The sequence below is a fragment of the Malaclemys terrapin genome, chromosome 8 (assembly GCF_027887155.1).
Source record: "Malaclemys terrapin pileata isolate rMalTer1 chromosome 8, rMalTer1.hap1, whole genome shotgun sequence".
In the NCBI taxonomy this organism is placed as follows: Eukaryota; Metazoa; Chordata; order Testudines; family Emydidae; genus Malaclemys; species Malaclemys terrapin.
In genome coordinates this window covers 70,221,036-70,240,582 of record NC_071512.1, presented here as the reverse complement: position 1 = coordinate 70,240,582, position 19,547 = coordinate 70,221,036, and the positions used below count along the sequence as shown (strand labels likewise).

Sequence of the window (19,547 nt, the reverse complement as noted above, 5' to 3'; positions counted from 1 at the left end):
TTTATTGTAATATATAAATAATAGCAGCTAGTAATGTTTTTAGGCCAAGAAGTGCTCCCACAATTTTTTCATTTTATACTTAAAGCACAGCTCATCAGAATCTGTAGGCAACTCTACTTAAAGCATATAAGAGAACAGCCCTTGACTAACTTCACTTTACATTTTTGTACTAGAAGAGGTGGTATATTGTTAGATAGAAGACTATAGTCTGCCTCATTCTAAATCAACATGTGAGAAATATCAAGGTGTCATTTATTATTATAGAGGTCCTTGTATATAAAATGAAACTAGTGAAAAATCTCATTACAAAGTTATCTCCATTGAATTTGATCTCTCATACATTAAACAATGATGTTTTCAATACCTAAACTTCAAAAAAGACTAATCAAAATATTGGTACAAGTTGTTCATTTTGGAAATAAAGTTTGAGTGATGATAAAGTCCTGCAACAGATCTCAGCAGTAAATCAGATAGCTATTTGCTATCTTTTGCAACTTGTTACTTTGATGGTATGTTTATTACATACAACATAAAAGTACCTTGCACACAAAAAATGTAAAATTGATGATGCATAACCTACATATTTTAAACTTAAGCTTAGCCTTATCTAGTACACTTACAGTAGGTACTGAAAACAGTCTTTCCAAAGTCAGAGAAGAATCAGTTAACTTCAAATCAACATGAATGAGTTCTTAGTACTAGTTTAGAGTACCATACAGAATATAATGAAACATATCTTATTAATAGTTTTCTATTCAATATGTTGTTGAAAAGATAAAAGATTTCAATATTTTTAGCAAAACCACAGAGGCCTTTACCTTCTCCTTGACCAGACTATTAATGCTGAATATTAAACAACTGTTGAGAGCAATGGAAACATAATGTATATTTTCAACATTGACTTAAAAGATGTACGCTTAAATAACCAAGGCATCTGCATCATCAATAACAGTTCTGCATTTGTCAGTTACACTGCTGACAAACCATGGTTCAAGCCTGAGTTGTGCAAACCTTGAACATTTTTATTTGGAGAGGTTTTGTGCCATTTTTTTCCCCAGTGTGGGTTCATTTGGTTACAGCCTTTGCCTCATTATGTCTTCCTTTTTGGTAGGTGAGAGCTGAATGCGTAATTCTTAGCAAATAAAATTTATCCAATACATTTATCCTATTTCTCGTTACTAAATTTTCTTGACTGATTTCAGTATTCACATTTAAAATAGGTGTGTGTGTACACAGATAATATGTACACACACATTTAAGGTGAATACTGAATAATGAATATAATATGCACATACAAACATATATTCTCAGTCAATACACAAACTATATACTTAGTTACAATTGGTCAGCTGGAAGTCACCTTATAGTGTTCCTGCCCCCTGAATATGTAAGCTTTCAAGCACTTCAGGAGCTAATATTTGCATGTGTGAATTTAAAATCTAGTGTCAGTGTATACTTCACTCATGTGACTTTGAAACTTTCTTTCATTAACATTTGTGCAACAAATTACACAAATGATAACACAAAGAGAACACCAAAAGAGGATGATGAAACATGGCCCAAGTGAATTCAGTTAAAAATCCAAATGAATAGTCAGAGCTAATGTACTGCATTATTTGCCCGGCACGAAGTTTTGATAGAGAAGGGTCTGTGCTGCAACATCTTAATCCATACCTACATCTGGATATCAAACATCATCATCCAGGTTTCAGTTTGTCCTATTCTAGAGTCTCTAAGCCACAAAATTCAGATCCAAATCAGGGGTTGGATTTGATATCCTCTCTCCCCCCCCCCCCCCCCCCCCCGAGTTAGAGGGCATTTGGATCTAGGAGAAGGCGGCAATTCAGGCCAATCGCTAGTATCAAAATTCAAATGAATTCAAAAATCTCCAAGGATTCAAAATTTATGAGTCAGCCGCTTCCAAACAAAAAATAATAAAACAAAACAACAACAACAACAACAAAACCAAGATATTTTAAAGTGCAAGTTTGGAATTCTTTATGTCTGTCTCCTGGTGCTTGAGTCTTGTGTGTTCACATTTCCAAAAGTTTTGGCAACTATAAATGTAGACATTTAATTAAAAAAAAAAAAAAAGACAAGCCAAGGTTCTCACAGTTACATGACTCCAAAACACCAAATAATGCTAGACTTGAGCCAAGATAAAATTGTGAGAGTTATTAACACAAACTCAGTGAGAATTGTCACTTTTAAGCAGTTTTAAGTTCAAACTATGACAAAAACACTACGCCTCACATGGTTTCCACCCAAAACTCTACATGCATACATTAATCCAAGGCCTGCTAAGACTGGTGCCCTCTCTGGAAGTCTTGTCCTCTCACCAATTGCCAGTTACTTTTGGCAGGTCTTATCTTGACTATCTGGATGTCCCTTGGTCTAGGTAGACAAATGAACAGTTCAGCATAACTCCATCTTGCCATGGAATGGCTACTGCATTATCTTGCAGCATCCTTTTGGCCAGTAGTTTGCTCAGGATGGAATTGCAATACGTTTCCCGAACTTCCAGAAGCACAAGTTAGTAGACTAAACAAGTGGCACAAAATTCTTCAGAAAACTTTTTTCTTCCTAATTATTTGGTTTGAGGCCTACCTCTTTCATAATTTTTGCATTTCATAAAGAGGTTTCATCGGTAAAAAAGACAAATTCAGGCTGTGTACACTTTCAGAGATTTATAAAAAATATGCATGTCAGAGCACAACATTTTTTAAAATTCCAAATTAAGAATTTAACATAATTCTGATTAGTGGAGGAGATGAGCCAAAACTGGAACATTGACTCTTCCAATTCAGGGGCAAGGATGGCTGGGGAGGAAAGGGTTTAGATTCCAATGCCCAGAATCAAACCTGTCCCTACAGTTTTCATTCTGAGACACTTTCAAAATCCAAAAGAAGGGTTCTATTTTCAGGCTCCAGTTCAAAGCCTAGCCTAAACTGCATATAGCTTTGAACACCACTTCCTCCACTCATCACTAGTTACTATCTTAATGGACTTTCTCTCTCTCTAGACAATGGCTGGGCTGTGGGAGTCCCTTCTAAAATGTGACTAGCTAAAAAAGTACATGAGTCCTGAACGAAAAATGAAATACACTTTCTGGAAAATGTGTATTGTGTGCCAGTGCTATTCCACTAAATAACATTCTATATGACACTAGCTTAATGTAGGTTGGCTTTTGAGTGGGAAAGCACATAATATCAAATGAAATGTAGTATGTTTTTTTCTCATCATTATGATTTTTCCTCTTCACTTCCTCCACATATGTAATCCTCATTGATTGGAAACTTGAATGGATTTAACCAAGGGGAAAGAATTTGCTCACTTTGCAATCGCCCCCTCCTCACATGGTTCAATTTTTAGTATTTATTTAGAAAGTCTACATATCCAGAAACATCACCCTATTTCTTAATCACATACTAGACTTCTTTGAAAAGAAAAGCTATCAAACAGAAAGGTAGCTTACAAGGATTTAGAAAAATGACCTTAATGGTTAGAGGGGTTACTTTCATTCAGTAATAATACTTGTTTAATAGTTTCTCTTTCAGAAAAGGAAAGGGAGGAAGCCGATGAAGGAAGATTCTATAACATGTTTTTAAATACTTTTGAGCTAGAATGAAGAATAGCTGAAAGGATTCAGATAGCTAAAAGTATGTGTTATCCTTCGATACAGCATGGTTTATTACACAGTAAGGAAAAAGAAAGAAAAGAATGCATACCTAAGAACTACTGTATACATCCTGAAGTGTTGACGGGGAGGAGCAGGAACAAAACAAATTTTCAACTCTGTTTTTATGGCAATAAGATGGGGAGAAATCTGGGTCTCAACTGAATGAAGGATGTGGATCCTAATTCAACGTAAAAGGTTATGATTATACAAAAACGATAGCACTGAAAGCAATCTCACATACATTTCTGTTTACTAACACTGGTTGTTAGCTTTTTTGGCATAAGGGTATGGAAAATGTAATGTGTTCAGAATAAATAATTAATACAATTAGGGTTGCCTGACACTTTCCATTATAATACTGTATTTCCAGTTACTTATAAATTTGTCAGATTTTTGATTGTTCAGGTAAAACATTTCCTTGCTGGTTTGTTGTAGGTTTGATTTTTTTATGTTTTGTTTTTGTAAGTTTTAGCTAAAATGGTTCCAAGAATAAGATCACAGAAAAAACACATTGTTTCACCCATGTTTAAAAAATAAATTTTATTCTGTTGAGAAGTTGTAGCATCTCCATGCTTTGGATCAGGGACTTGAAATTTGGCATAGAGGGTTCACCTTCGCGTCAGTATATGCCTTTTGCTGGGCCTGTGAAAATTTGCCAACATTTGGCCAAATCATCTCAATTCACCAATGCGCAGTAGACACATGTTAAAATTTAGCACTTCAATTCGCTGAAGATTGTCTGCATTGAGCATGTGCCATTCTGGAACTGCAGGGCCTGAGCAGGACTTTCCTGCAATTGCTCCTCCCAGTTGCCACGGTGGTGCTAGGCACAGGAACTGAGAGCAGGAAGACTTTCTATCCTGTGCTCTTTTCAGTGCCCATCCTGCTGACACTCAGGCTGCAAGGAGGAGGAGGATATGGGCTGACAGGAATGCAGAGGGATGAGGGGAACAGTGGATGGTAGGAGAGCAGAGAGGGAGGAACTGATGGGGGGACAGCAGAGGGGCTATGGACAGGATCTGGTGGGGACTATAGACAGGACAGAAGAGTGTATTACCACTGTGGTACACTTCCTTTCAAAACCTGGAATCCTACATTCCTCCACTGCCAGCAAATAGCTGTGAAACCCACTGGAGATGTGTGCACCTCCTCCCCCTTTAATGGCTGGTTCACTGAGGATAACAAGTGGTAGGGGTCTGTGCTGTGGATGTAAAGGTCCAAATCTTGCTGCTGACACAAGTTGCATACCAATACAGTTCCACCATGGAATTTCTATTTTTAGTCTGTTTTTTAAAAAACTTAGAAAATTACATTTACGCAAACTGGATGTTAAAAGAACATTATTCAAGTTGCAAGGTCCAGCTCTCAAAAGTTAGGAAATACTGGAATTAAGGTTGACTGTGCAATCTTAATTGGCCCCCTTTGTGCATTTGCATTATAATACCTTCTTTAAGTACATTGACGCACACTATTTTTTCCACAGGACCCTTGTCTCATTCAGTGCACAGGATTGGCAATGCTTTGGGAACAAATGAAGCTATTATCTATAGCACTGGTTTTCAAACTTTTTTTCTCGTGACCCAATTGAAGAAAACTGTTGATGTCCATGATCCAACATAATTACCGTATATCTTTTGACTAGAGTTTTCATAACATCTTAATAATGCAATACATTCCAGCCTAATCCATTTTACATAACACTAGACAAAGCCATTACTTTTAAACAAAACACTATAAAGGCGATCAGGTTGAGTTTCACTTACTTAATGTGACTAGTGGGCCTGTTTGTTCATCATGATCTCGTTCCAATCAGAATCACAGGATGAAAGGGCTACCCGCATATCAGATCCACTGTTCAGTCGGTTCCCTTTTTTGGTTTTCAGTCTTGTCATAGTTGAAAATCCCACTTCACACATGTAGGTTGTTGTGAAAGGCAGCAACAAGAGCACACTTACTTTACTTAGCAGTGGATTTTCTTTGGAAATGATGACAAGTTTATTGACTTGTGCCGTGTTTTCAGAGTGTTATCACAGGTGAGATGCAGCAGTTCATTCTCTTGCTAAGGTGTCAGATTTAGCTCCATTGTTGCCTCAGTTTTTGAAAGCAAAAGGATCTTTCATCCAGCATTTTTCATTCAAATATTCAAAGTCCTTTATTGGGAAATTGCAACTAAAACTATCAGATGGAGCAGCGAGATGCAACTGTATAATAGTTTTCATTTCATTCACTTTTTCCTCACTGGTGGTGTTCTCCTCAATGCGTTGTAACAGTGTTGGGAACATGTAGTAGCTGGGCTGATTACTTTTCAGACGTGCTTGCCACAGTGCCAATGACTTTTAATTACACAATGTCGAAACCAATCATTGCATCTTCTTTGTAACTTTAGTAAGTTTAGTTCATTTAAAATCGAGAAAATGTCAGCAAGATATGACAAATTTATTAACCAACTGTCATCATCAAACAAAGTTGCCAAGTTAGACACTTTCACCACCAAAAAAACATGAATCTCTTTCCTGAGTTTGTACACCCTGGGAAGCACTCTGCCCCCTGACAGCCACCTTACTTCAGTGTGAAACAGTAAATGCATGTGTTCTGCTCCCATGTCTGAGCATAGCACTTCTAAAAGCCTGCTGTTAAGTGAGCTCCCTTTAATGAAGTTTACGATTTTGATTGCTTCATTCAGTACTGCCATAAGATCAGAAAGAATACTCCTGGACGCCAAAGCTTCGCGGTGAATGAAACGATTCCAAACAATGTCATTGCCAGCTGCCTCGCAGATTTTTTTCACAACTCCTGTTCTTTCCAGTCATATTTGCTGCACCGTCACTTGTTATTCCTTTCAGTTATCCCATTCCAGTTTGTATTTTCCAACTATGCAGTCATTCAGTGCGTCAAATATCTGTGCCCCCTTTGTATTTGTTGGTAGGGTCAGACAACACAGCAAATCCTCCTTAAAATCATCTTGCCATACGTACCTCGCATAAACTAACAGCATTGCGCAATCCAAAATAACAGTACTTTCGTCAAGTTGTATAGCAAAATCCCCGACTGACTGTAACCACACTACAAGTTGAGCTTCCAAATTCTCTGCAATATCATGTATTCGCTGAGACACTGTGTTATCACTGAGAGGAATACCTTTCAATTTTTCAGCAGACTTCTCCACAAAAATTGTCCACACCATATCCACAGATGCTGGAAGAATAACTTTTTCAGCAACTGTCTGGGCCATTTTCGCTTTTGCCACATGATATGAAACCAAATACGATGCCAGTTGTGCTTTATCATTCAAGGGGTTGACCTGCTGAGAACCTGACCTGATAAGTTAAGTTCCCATTGCTTCCTTAGAAAATAGCCCAATGGTTTATCCATGAGTTCTGTATGTTTTGTTTCTAAATGTCTCCTCAACTTTGACGGTTTTAAACTCTCGTTTGCAAGCACTTTGGTGCAAATAACACATTGGAGCTTTGGTTCTTGGTTTGCTTTAGCACAACTGATGAAGCCATATTTCAAGAATCAATACTGTACTTCCTTGGACATGATTTTTTCTTTTTAGTTGGCTGTTCAGATGAGGTGGAAGCAGCCTGTTCATTTTTACTGCTAGACTTTTCTGTTGTGCATGGCGTACTTACACTTTCACAGATGTTGATGGATTTGATGGTTGTGTTTCCAAACTTCTTTTTCTTATTACAAAATGATCCATATTTTCCAGCTTTTTTGGTGGTTATCAAAAATCATGCAAAAATCTTAGTCTCCACACAGCAGTGGGTTGATCGGAAAACCAGTTTAGGAGATAATATGCAAACTGCATTGTCCACGTGTGTAGTGTGTAATACGTAGTAGGTGTAAAATGCAACTCTGTGCAAATACCAGAAGCACGATGTTATGCATGTATAATTGTAATGTTATTCTAATGGTGTTGTAATTAGTGTTCCCTCTAATTTTTCCCACTCGTGTGCAGAATGAATCTTGTTATGTGCACCAATATGGAGGTGATGTGTGACAAACATATTGGTGCACATAACAAAATTAATGGGATGGGGTTGAGGGGTTCAGAGTGTGGGAGGTGGCCTGGGTAGGGCAGAGGGTGAGGTGCGGGCTCTGTCTGGGGGTGAAGGCTCTAGGATGGAGCTGGGGATGAGGGGTTCAAGGTGCAGGAGGGGACTCACGGCTGGGGCAGAGGGTTGGGATGCACAGGTGAGGGCTGTGGGGTTGGGCTGCGGATGAGGGGTTCAGGGTGCAGGAGGGGGCTCAGGGCTAGGGCAGAGGGTTGGGATGCGGGGGTAGGGACTCTGGCTGGGGGTGTAGGCTCTGGGGCGGGGCCAGGGATGAGGAGTATGGGGTGCAGGCAGGCTGCTCCAGGGCTTGGGCCAGAGGACTCCTCCCAGCCCTCTCCCCACTGGCAGCAGCTAGCTCCTGGGGAGGGACCTCTCTCTCTCCCTGCCAGCAGGCAGCGAGCTCTGGGTCCGGGGGAGAGGTCCACAGCAGCCCTGCAAGCCCCAACTTGCTCCCCTCCCCAGTTCCCGCCCACCCCTCTCTCCTCTCCAGGTCCCTGCTGCACGGCCCTTTAGAGCTGCTGCGCGCCAACGATCCTTATAATTTGAATCAGCAAGGTGACCCAGTGCCTAACATTCCACGACCCAGTACTGGGTCATGACCCGTACTTTGAAAAACACTGATCTATTGTACCTCTGCCTCATTTGTTGCACAAACAGAAAGGTGTGTAGAAAACGAGGCAAGGGCTCACAAGAAGAGAAAAGGTAAGGATGTTTAATGTCAACCTAGAGAACTGGTGTCTATCTCTGCCTTTGCCACAGAGTTCCTATATGATGCTGGGCAAGTCACTTAAAACATTTCACAGATTGTGTGTTCCCTTGTTTCTGGGAGCCCTATGTAAGACACCTGGGATCAAATTTGCAGGAGTGCCACACACTTAAAATGGCAACTGAAGTTGACTGGAGCCCTGCTTTGACTATGTAACTTGTTATAAAAATGTTAAGTACTCTGAAAAATCATGTCCTATCTCTCTCAAGTTGGGCCCCCACAATTGGTGTAGACTTCTGACTATTTTGCCGTTATTCTTTCTGTTCCTCAGCTCCTGAGCTGTAAAAAGGGAATAATGATGACATCTAATCTCACATGGTGAGACATTATGAAGATAAATTCATTAATGTTTAGAAGCGATCAGCTATTATGGGACTATCACTATAGAAATGCCCAGGAAGATATCAATAATTTTATATTCAGTGCAGAACTTGGATGGTGGGTATTAAAAAAGGCCTTGGGGGACACATTGAATGAGGAGAATAAAAGAATATTGAATACCTAATTACCCAGTGACTGAACAAGTCAGGGAACCTGTTATTTTTTTTCCACATATGATCATTTAATTGAAGACGATTATAATGCATAGAGAGAGGCCAAATTAAGGTTGCATGGGCAACCTGAATTCTGGCATTTCCTAACTTTTGAGTGCTTGATTTTGCAACTTGATGTTCTTTTAACATAGTTAAAACATAGGGTTTTAGGATATTATTATTCATAAACCAAAGTATATATAGTATCATGTGCATTACATTATCTAAGAAAGAGCCACTGGGGGAGGAAAGAAAGTGAAAAGATGAAAGGAGGAACTAAAAGCTAGATGACAAAAGAAGGGGTGAGAAAAACTGCAAAAGGAGGGCTATAGTGTCACAGGGATGGTACTAAATGAGGGTAGTAAGACTCTTAATGTTGGTCAGTTGACCCCCATCCCAGTTATTTCTGGATTTTTAGGAATAAGTGACCTATATACTCTAAATTAGATGTTTTTAAATATTGGGTGAAAATCTTGCCCCATTTAAGTAAACAGGAGATTGCTATTGACTTTAATGGGGGCCACAATTTTACCCACTGATTTAAACTAAAATATCCCATTAACTTTAAACAAGTGAGTAGTCTTGCTGAAGTCAAAGTTTAACATATGCTTAAGTGCTTGATTGGACTGGACTGTTGAGAATGTTGCAGGACTGAACTCTATGATTTTAGCTAAACAGCTTGTACACTCTAATATAATACTAAGTGCTCTGGAGAGACATTTTCAATTATTTTTACTGCTGGCTGCGTTGGGTGTCACAACCACTATGAAAGGCAAGTTCTCAAGTCTTGAAACACAAAGAATGAAAGGATAATTTAAGATAATTTCCACAAGAGTTGCAGTGACCTTGCATTATTCAGCTTGCTTAGCAATTCAAAGGATAACAATTAGTACTTCAGGATTTCAAAATTGCAAGTTTACCATGTCAATGCTTACCACTACCAATCTAGAAAAAGTCTTCCTCATAGTCTAGCTGCATTACATCCTGCTACCACAATAGGCTTCAGAAACAGAAGTGTTAATTTCCACAGCAGAGCATACATCATTTCTCAGAGCAACTGCACAAAGGATGCATACTACACAATATGCAGCACATCTGTGATGAGGTAATCAATTATTTTTAAATAATTTATAAAATACATCTACCATAAAATTCTTGGTGGGTTATTAATACAGAATACACCAAAAATCAACCCAGCTTCTGGATATAGCAAGAACAGCTCTGTTGAACATTTAAAACAAGATGTTTAAACATAACACCTATTTTATCCACAGTCATCAACCTTAAAACACACAGACGCACAGACATTGGAAACAGAGCCTCCTAAAACCTGAGAAAGAAGTGAAGTCAGAGATTCCATGAAGTCCAGCAGTCACTATTTTATGTGAAAGGTGTTTAGATGTTACAGTGGTCAGTGGCAGTAGAAAGCCCTAAAATATTAGGCCTTGTCTACAATACCGAGTTTTGTCGACAAAAGTTATTTCAACATTCAAAAAGCACTATAATAAAAATCGGTAATGCATGTTCATACTCTGTCAGCAGAGCGCATCCACAGTTGGGCACTATCATTGACAGTGTGAGCAATGCATTGTGAATACCTATCCCACAGTCCAGCTCGACACCTTCTGCTGCTACGTCTTGTGGGAAGGCAGAGCGGATTGCGGTACATCTTGGGACTGGGCTCAATGTCCCATGATGCATTGTTTTCTGTCCCAGCATTCCATGGGCTTCCGGCTTTCTTTCACGGCATTTTTCAATGGCCCTTGTTTGCTGTTCACCCCACCATCTCTGTGTGAAGGGATGGATCCCACACTGCTCTCCTATGCTCTGATAACTGTCATGAAGACATCCCGGATGGCAGTTCAGTTAATCATGAAGTTCCTAACTGAATAAGACTCCCAGTTGCCTGAAATGCTGGGTGATACCATAGAATCATAGAATATCAGGGTTGGAAGGGACCTCAGGAGGTCATCTAGTCCAACCCCCTGCTCAAAGCAGGACCAATCCCCAACTAAATCATCTCAGCCAGGGCTTTGTCAAGCCTGACATTGAAAACCTCTAAGGAAGGAGATTCCACCACCTCCATAGGTAACCCATTTCAGTATTTCACCACCCTCCTAGTGAAAAAGATGTTCCTAATATCCAACCTAAACCTCCCACATTGCAACTTGAGACCATTGCTCCTTGTTCTGTCATCTGCTACCACTGAGAACAGTCTAGATCCATCTTTTTTGGAACCCCCTTCAGGTAGTTGAAAGCAGCTATCAAATCCCCCCTCATTCTTCTCTTCTGCAGACTAAATAATCCCAGTTCCCTCAGCCTCTCCTCATAAGTCAAATGCTCTAGCCCCTAATCATTTTTGTTGCCCTCCGCTGGACTCTTTCCAATTTTTCCACATCCTTCTTGTAGTGTGGGGCCCAAAACTGGATACAGTGCTCCTGATGAGGCCTAACCAATGTCGAATAGAGGGGAATTATCACGTCCCTCGATCTGCTGGCAATACCCCTACTTATACAGTCCAAAATGCCGTTAGCCTTCTTGGCAACAAGGACACACTGTTGACTCATATCCCATATGGATAGGAGCAACTTTAGATTGCTTTTGGCATTCATGGAACAGCTGCAGATTGTGGACTGTCACTTTTGGACTTGGGAAGCAAGCACTGAATGGTGGAATCATATCCCCATGCAGGTCGGGGATGATGAGCAGTGGCTACAGAACTTTTGGATGCGGATAGCCACCTTCCTGGAACTGTGTGCGGAGCTCACCCAGCACTACAGTGCAAAGACACCAGAATGAGAGCTGCCCTATCATTGGAGACGCATGTGGTGATTGCTGTGTGGAAGCTGGCAACTCCAGACTGCTACCGGTCAGTTGCAAATCCATTTGGAATTGGTAAGTCGACCATTGGTGCTGCGTTAATGCAAGTGTGCATGGCAATTAATCGCATCCTCCTATGAAGGGCTGTGACTCTGGGAAATGTGCGTGAAATAATGGACGTCTTTGCAGAAATGGATTTCCCTAACTGTGGAGAGGAGATAGATGGCACACATGTTCCAGTTTTGACACCAGACTGCCTTGAGATGGAGTACATCAATAGGAAGAGGTACTTCTCCATGGTGTTGCAGGTGCTTGTGGATCACGATGGGTGTTTCACTGACATCAACATGGGGTGGACCAGGAAAGTGCATGACACATGCATCTTCAGCAACGGGGCCTGTATAGAAAGCTACAAGTGGGGACTTTCTTTCCAGACCAGAAGATTACAGTGGGGGATGTTGAAATGCCCATAGCGATCTTGGGAGACCTAGCGTACCCCTTACAGCTATGGCTCATGAAACCTTACACGGGAAACTGTAATATATACTCCTATATTGAGTATATATAATATACTCCTCAATATATGTTCCATTCTATATGCATCCGAAGAAGTGGGCTGTAGTCCACGAAAGTTTATGCTCTAATAAATTTGTTAGTCTCTAAGGTGCCACAAGTACTCCTGTTCTTCTGTTTACGGGAAACCTGGACAGCAGTAAGGAGCGCTTCAACAACAGGCTGAGTAGGTGCCAGATGACAGTGGAATGTGCCTTAGGCAGATTAAAGGCATGCTGGCGATATCTTTATGGCAGGTTAGACCTCAATGAGGATAATATCCAAAGAGGATGGAGCTAGGCTGTTCTCAGTGGAGGCAGATGACAGAATAAGGAGCAATGGTCTCAAGTTGCAGTGTGGGAGGTCTAGGTTGGATATTAGGAAAAACTATTTCACTAGGAGGGTGATGAAGCACTGGAATGGGTTACCAAGGGAGGTGGTGGAATCTCCATCCTTAAAGGTTTTTAAGGCTCAGCTTGACAAACCCCTGGCTGGGATGATTTAGTTGGGGTTGGTTCTGCTTTGAGCCAGGAGTTGGACTAGAGGACCTCCTGAGGTCTCTTACAATCCTAATCTTCTATAATTCTATTAATATTCCCATGGTCATAGCCGTGTGTTGTACGCTGCATAATCTTTGTAAAGCTAAGGGTGAAAGGTTAGCTCAGGGGGCAGACCGCTTTGCTGCTGATTTTGAGCAGCCAGATATAAGGGCTATCACAAGGGCCTAGAGAGGGGGGCAATTCAAATCAGGGAGGCTTTGAGGCAACATTTTGAAAATGAGAACCAGTAATGTATTGTGATTGGTGCTACATTACATTACATGTAGTTTTCCTAATAACACTGCTCTACGGCCAAAATGCTTCTGAAATAAATGTAGGCAAACTTTACTAATTCTGGGTCACTGAGAACGAAAATGATGCTTAAAATTGTTGATTGGCTCTAGTTTTCAAGATATGCTATTGGGTCAGTATATACGACCCTTGACTTGGGAATGGCGGAGGATAAGTGAGTTATAAAGGGAAGGGATCTCAATTTAAACCAGAAATGACTAAAATACATCTTTGACTGGATCTATAAATAAATCTATAACTGGATTTGGACAGTACTTGCTTTTTAGGCAAAACAATGAATGATGCAATCTGAAGCCGGTATTGCGTCATACATGATATGAATTGCATCATGTTATTCCTAGAAGTCATGGATGATGCAATCATAACGAAGCTTACATCACTCTGCTGAACAAATTGCCCTATATCAGCTCTAGAAATCATACCGTGTCGTGCTCTCTGATTTGTCAGTGTTTGATTTTGCAAAGGGACACATTTCTGTTTAGCCAAAGTGAGCAGAGATGCCTCGTACTTGTGTGAACAGTGCAGATAACTTCTGCTCTGTTTGTGGTGAAGTGACTTTTGCATCACAAAAGCGCAGTATAACCATTATGGTTAAGAAAGCCTATCACCTTTATTTTGGCTGCAAAATTGGAGATCAGGACAAGAGGTGGGCCCCACACATACGCTGCAACACTTGTGCAACAAATCTTTGCCAGTGGTTGAACAGGAAAAGGAAATCTATGCCTTTTGCAGTGCCGATGATTTGGAGAGAGCCAATAGATCATACCAGCAATTGTTACTTCTGCATGGTGCCTCCAGTTGGGAAAGGTGTGTCAAAGAAGAAAAAGTGGACTCTGCATTATCCATCAGCTATACGCCCAGTACCCCATGGAGAAGGGCTGCCGGTTCCTGATGCACCAGAATCATTCTTACTTGAGTCAGACGAGGAAGAGGAAGAGGATGAAACTTCTGGTCCTGAACCATCAATGTCACAGGACCCACATTTTCTCCCATCCTCCTCCTCTTAACCACACCTCATAACACAAGGTGAACTGAATGACCTTGTCAGGGATTTGGAACTACCCAAGAGTAAGGCAGAGCTGTTGGGCTCCAGACTACAGCAGTGGAATCTCCTGGCAGGTGATGTTAGGGTTTCCATCTTCCGTGACCGTCAAAAGGATCTTGTCCCATTCTTCTTCATGGAAGGTGATCTTGTAGCCTGCAACAACATCGATGGTGTGATGGCAGCCCTGCACATCATTCACGATCCAGTTGAGTGGAGACTGTTCATTGATTCATCCAAGACGAGTCTTAAAGCTGTTTTACTGCATAATGGCAATGTTTTGCCATCAATTCCAGTTGGTCATGCAATCCATATGAAGGAAACCTATGACAACATGAAACAACTTTTGAGGTGCATAAACTATGACCAACATCAGTGGCAGCTTTGTGGCGATTTGAAGGTTGCTGCTCTCTTGCTTGGTCTGCAGACTGGATACACAAAGTACTGCTGTTTTCTCTGTGAATGGGATAGTCGTGCAAGAGATTCCCACTACATCAAGAAAGATTGGCCACTCCGACAGTCATTGGAGCCTGGGAGGAAAAGTGTTCAGCATCCACCACTTGTTGAATCAAGGAAGATTTTGTTACCACCCTTATACATCAAGCTGGGTCTGATGAAGAACTTTGTCAAGGCCATTGATAAAACACAAGCAGCTTTCAAGTACCTCCGTGGAAAATTTCCAAAGTTAAGTGAAGCTAAGATAAAGGAAGGTGTCTTTGCTGGTCCTCAGATTCATGAACTTCTTCGAGATGATGCATTGACCATGCACTGCGTGGCAAGGAAAAGACGGCATGGAAAGCCTTCCAGTTAGTGGCAATAAATTTTCTCGGAAACAACAAGGCAGACAACTACAGGTTGTTGGTGGAAAACCTCCTCAAGGCATACAAAAGCCTTGGTTGCAACATGTCACTAAAGAGACATTTTTTGCACTCTCATCTAGATTTTTTTCCACCGAACTGTGGAGCAGTGAGCGACAAGCACGGCGAGCGATTTCACCAGGACATTGCAACAATGGAGAAACGCTATCAGGGCAAATGGAGCCTATCAATGCTTCCAGACTATTGCTGGACAGTGACAAGAGATGCTCCATTTAATGAATACAAGAGACAAGCCAAGAAGCGCCGAGTAGACACTGAATAGGACTAAACTATGTACATAATAGTTTTTTGCCTTTTGTTTCATAATAAATTTTATTTATATAACCCTTTTGCTGATTTTTAAAGTGTTACATAAACAGGACAGGTGAAGTATCATGTAAAGCAACCATAAACGCATGAAAAGACCTAGGTTTACAATTTATGATTAAAACTCTATCTACACAATATACATAGACATAAAATGTAAAAACTTAAATATCTTAGAAACAGTAGCCAATCAGTTGTTTTAATTGCCATATTTGAATTCAGCACATCAAAATACATAATAAATAGCACATTTTATCTCTGAAGCAGATGAGTTCTCAAAAATTGTAGACCAGTGTAAGCAATGGAGAAATTTGGGGCCTTACATTCCAGTAAGCAAATGATTAAACTGCTTGTTTATGTATTGGTAGTGCCTGCTAACTCAATTTGTAAGAAACAAATAAAGCTGAGTTACCATTCAAAAACTTTTATTGCAGAAGAAAACACACACCACACAAAGATGCTTGGTGGGAAAGGAGGTATAAGGGAAAGACAGACATTCAGAGCTGTGTGTAGGTCCAGCTATCATTTTGAAAGTTGTCCAAGGGGGTGAAGGGGAAACCGAGAAGTCCTGGAAAGCTGAAAGGACTGTGCTGGCAGAGGGTTTTTTTTGGGGCAGGGGGAGGGTGGGGAGGGCTGGGGTGACGGAAAAGAGTTCTGAATGTGATTCAGGGGAGGGCGGGCACGCATCTGCTCAGTCTGCAGCATTATTAAGGACTTCAGCATCTGTGTTTGCTCCTCCATTACTTTAATCATCCGCTCAGTAGCGTCCTGAGCAAACTCCTGATTTTCTTTTCTGTCCTGCCATTTGGGTTCCCTCCACTCCCTGTGTTCCCTTTTCTCTGCATTGGAGAAGACAAAGAACATGTCTTCTTTTATCTATCTTGGGCACTTTCTTATCTAGCAGAGATGCTTGGCCGGTGCATGGGGAGTGTTCCTGAAGGCCACATCTGCCGAAGCAGAAGGAACAATGCACAGAAGCATGATCGTTATGCTCACACATAACATTGAGCTCTCTGCAAAGGTTGTATTCCAGCCAACTAGGGAAAAAATTCTAAAATTCTCCCACACTTTTCCATAGGCGGGGGTCACTGTAGCACATATCTCTGAGGGTAAGCAGGGAAGCAAGGGCACATCTACTACATACTTGTGGCTTCTGCCCTAGTCCCTGTGCTACTTGCCTGTGTGCCGCTCTGATCCCTATACAAGTGATTGCCTAATGGCACAGGAAAGTTTCCTACAATGGGGGAAGGAACAAAGCTGCTCTGCCAAGGAACCTTTGGCAGAGGATTGCTGAGTACCTCCAGGAAACTTTCCTAGAGATCTCTCTGGAGGATTCCCATGAGAGCTCGGTGTGCATCAACACCCTGTTCCGCCATACTGCTTAGCTGCACAGGGGAATGTCCAGCACACAGAAACACAGCCAGCCTTGTACATTTCTATACCCTGAACCCATCTCCGCACTACACAAACCACAACCACTTACCAGGCGTCTCCTCTCCTGCTTCTTGCTCGCCAGAGAGCAACTGCTGAGACTGGCTAGACACCTCGGGAGTGGTGAACAGTTCCTGGCTGTCTGCCCCACCAGGCGACCCCACTGGGAGCTCCACATTGTTGTCTAACTCCACCTCTTCATCGATGACTTCGTCCTCCAGGTTAGGTCCTCTTTCTGCTGCCTCCAGGCCTGCCGAAGTATCCACAGGGCTGTTGGTGGTAGAGGTGCAGTAGCCACTGAGGACAACACCCAAATCCTTGTAGAACTGGCAGATCTTGGGTGCAGCACCGGAACGACAGTTTGCCTCCTTCGGCTTAAGGTACGCATGCCTCAGCTCCTTTATCTTAGGTCTGCACTGCAGCATGTCCCAATCATAGCCCTTTTCACACAAGCCTCCAGAAATCTGCCCATAGGTATCAAAATTCCTATGGTTCAAGCACAGCTGGGACTGCACAGCCTCCTCTCGCCAATATACTAAGCAGATCCAGCAGCTCCGCAGTGGTCCAAGCAGGAGAGTGCTTGCTGTGATAAGCCACCATGGTCACCTGGGAAGATGTAATGAGACCTCTGCACGCCAAGCCAACAGGAAATGGAATTTCAAAAATTCCCGGGACTTCTAAGGGGGAGGGGCAGATGGCTGTTTACCTGGTTGCAGGGCAGTGGAGTTCAAACTGCTGACCAGAGCAGTCAGGATGGGCATTGTGGGACACCTCCTGGAGGCTAATTAAAGTGATAAAATCAAGCATGGTGTCCACACTGGCACTTTGTTGATAAAATTTTTGCACAAAAAGCCTTATGTCTCTCGTCAGGGTGATTTTATTTTGTTGCCAAAACAGGGCATTTTTGCCACCAAAAGTCGCATCACAGTGTGTACGCATTCATTGTTTTGTTGACAAAACTCTGTAGTGTAGACAAGGCCTTAGTTGGAGACATATGTTTTCTAAGAGCATCTACTATTGCAGGATGCAGCACAGTGTTACATGACTTCCTCCCCCTTTCCCCTCACCCAAGATGGCTTAGCAGTTTTTGTGTCAAAGGTGAATAAATGATTTCGGTCCTTTTCACAAGATGCTGTCAAACAATACATTTTATATGAAATTACAAATTTGATTATACAGTATACCCCATGGCTAGCTGAAATAAAACCCAGTGTCTATGTGGCAAAAAGATGGCTGGTAAGAATAGCAACAATGCTGCATAATAGGTAATTCATAGACGCAAATTATTTTCATCTATACGATGCTGTATTTAGTATCATTTTACTTTGAAATATGCTGTGTCTTATTTACAAACTCTCCTCCCCCAAAGGCACTTCCATCTTTTAATAAAACATATCATGTTCAACTGCATCGCATTAACTGAGCAATACAGAATAATTAAGTAATTTAATATCAATATAATGCTGCCATGTTTTCACATCACTCTTGGAATTACCACCTTTTGGAATCAAACAGCAGGATGGGATTAGTAGATGCAGAAGTGTTAATCACCTGGAGTCAGATAATGTAAATCCTGCCCATCTTTAATTTGTTGAAAAATGTGCTATTAAATTTAGGTACCTATGATACTTTCTCTAAACAGCAACATCAAAGCAATGCAGACGCTAGAAGGAAGTTGTTCTTTGATAGTTGCAACAATCACTTTTATGGATGTTTGAGAATGTGTTGCCTACACTTTTGTTCAGTAAAGATTTTCTGAATAGATTCACTATTAAGGACCAAATATGCGTTCCCGTCAATGCCAATTCTATGCAAATATGGTATTTAAACAATTTAAAATGTCTTAGCTATTGGAAAACTACTTAAACTGAAAGATTTAAAATAAATATCACTTTGGTATTATTTCACCAGCTACATACCAGATCATAGGCACAGATTCTGTGGGTGCTCCGGGGCTGGAGCACCAATGGAAAAAAATGGTGGGTGGTTAGCACCCACCCACATCCCCCGTCCAGTATCTCCCCACCCCCTCCCAGTGCCTCCCACCTACCTGAGGCCCCATAGATCAGTGCCTCCCCCTCCCTCCCAGAGGCTCCTGCCCACCATGGAACAGCTGTTTTGTGGCATCAGGAGGTGCTGGGGTGGGGGAGGTGGAACTGTGGGCAGGGGCAGGAAGAGGCAGGGAAGGGGTGGGGAAGGGGCAGAGCAAGGGTGGGAAGAAGAAGGGTGGGAGTGGGGCATTGAGGGAAGGGGTGGAGTGGGGGCGGGGTCTGGGCAGAGCCAGGGGTGAGCACACCCCTGTCAGATTATAAACTCGGTGCCTATATACCAGATTATGGCCTAACAGAAATACAAGTTATTCTAATTAAGAATATTCCTGCACTTATAATTCTGTTTTTTTTCTTAGACACAATTTTATAATGATTGGATAATACCTGCTTTTTCCAGTAAGTACATTAAACTTTGGTTCCGCTCAAAACTGAAGAAATACACCACTTTGAATTATAATAATTAAACATTAAAATGTGGATTTAGATCAGGGAAATAGGCATTTCAGTTAACAGGATCTTATAATAATATCAGATAAATTTGCCTGTATCCCACCTTTTCAATTTAATCAAAGATTTTGGC

General features: G+C 41.4%; 1 pseudogene; it reads right to left on the bottom strand.

Annotated features, from left to right (window-relative positions):
- Positions 1 to 5,442: 5,442 nt before the first annotated feature.
- Positions 5,443 to 7,051, bottom strand: LOC128842459 (protein FAM200A-like; annotated as a pseudogene).
- Between the last annotated feature and the right edge of the window lie 12,496 nt (positions 7,052 to 19,547).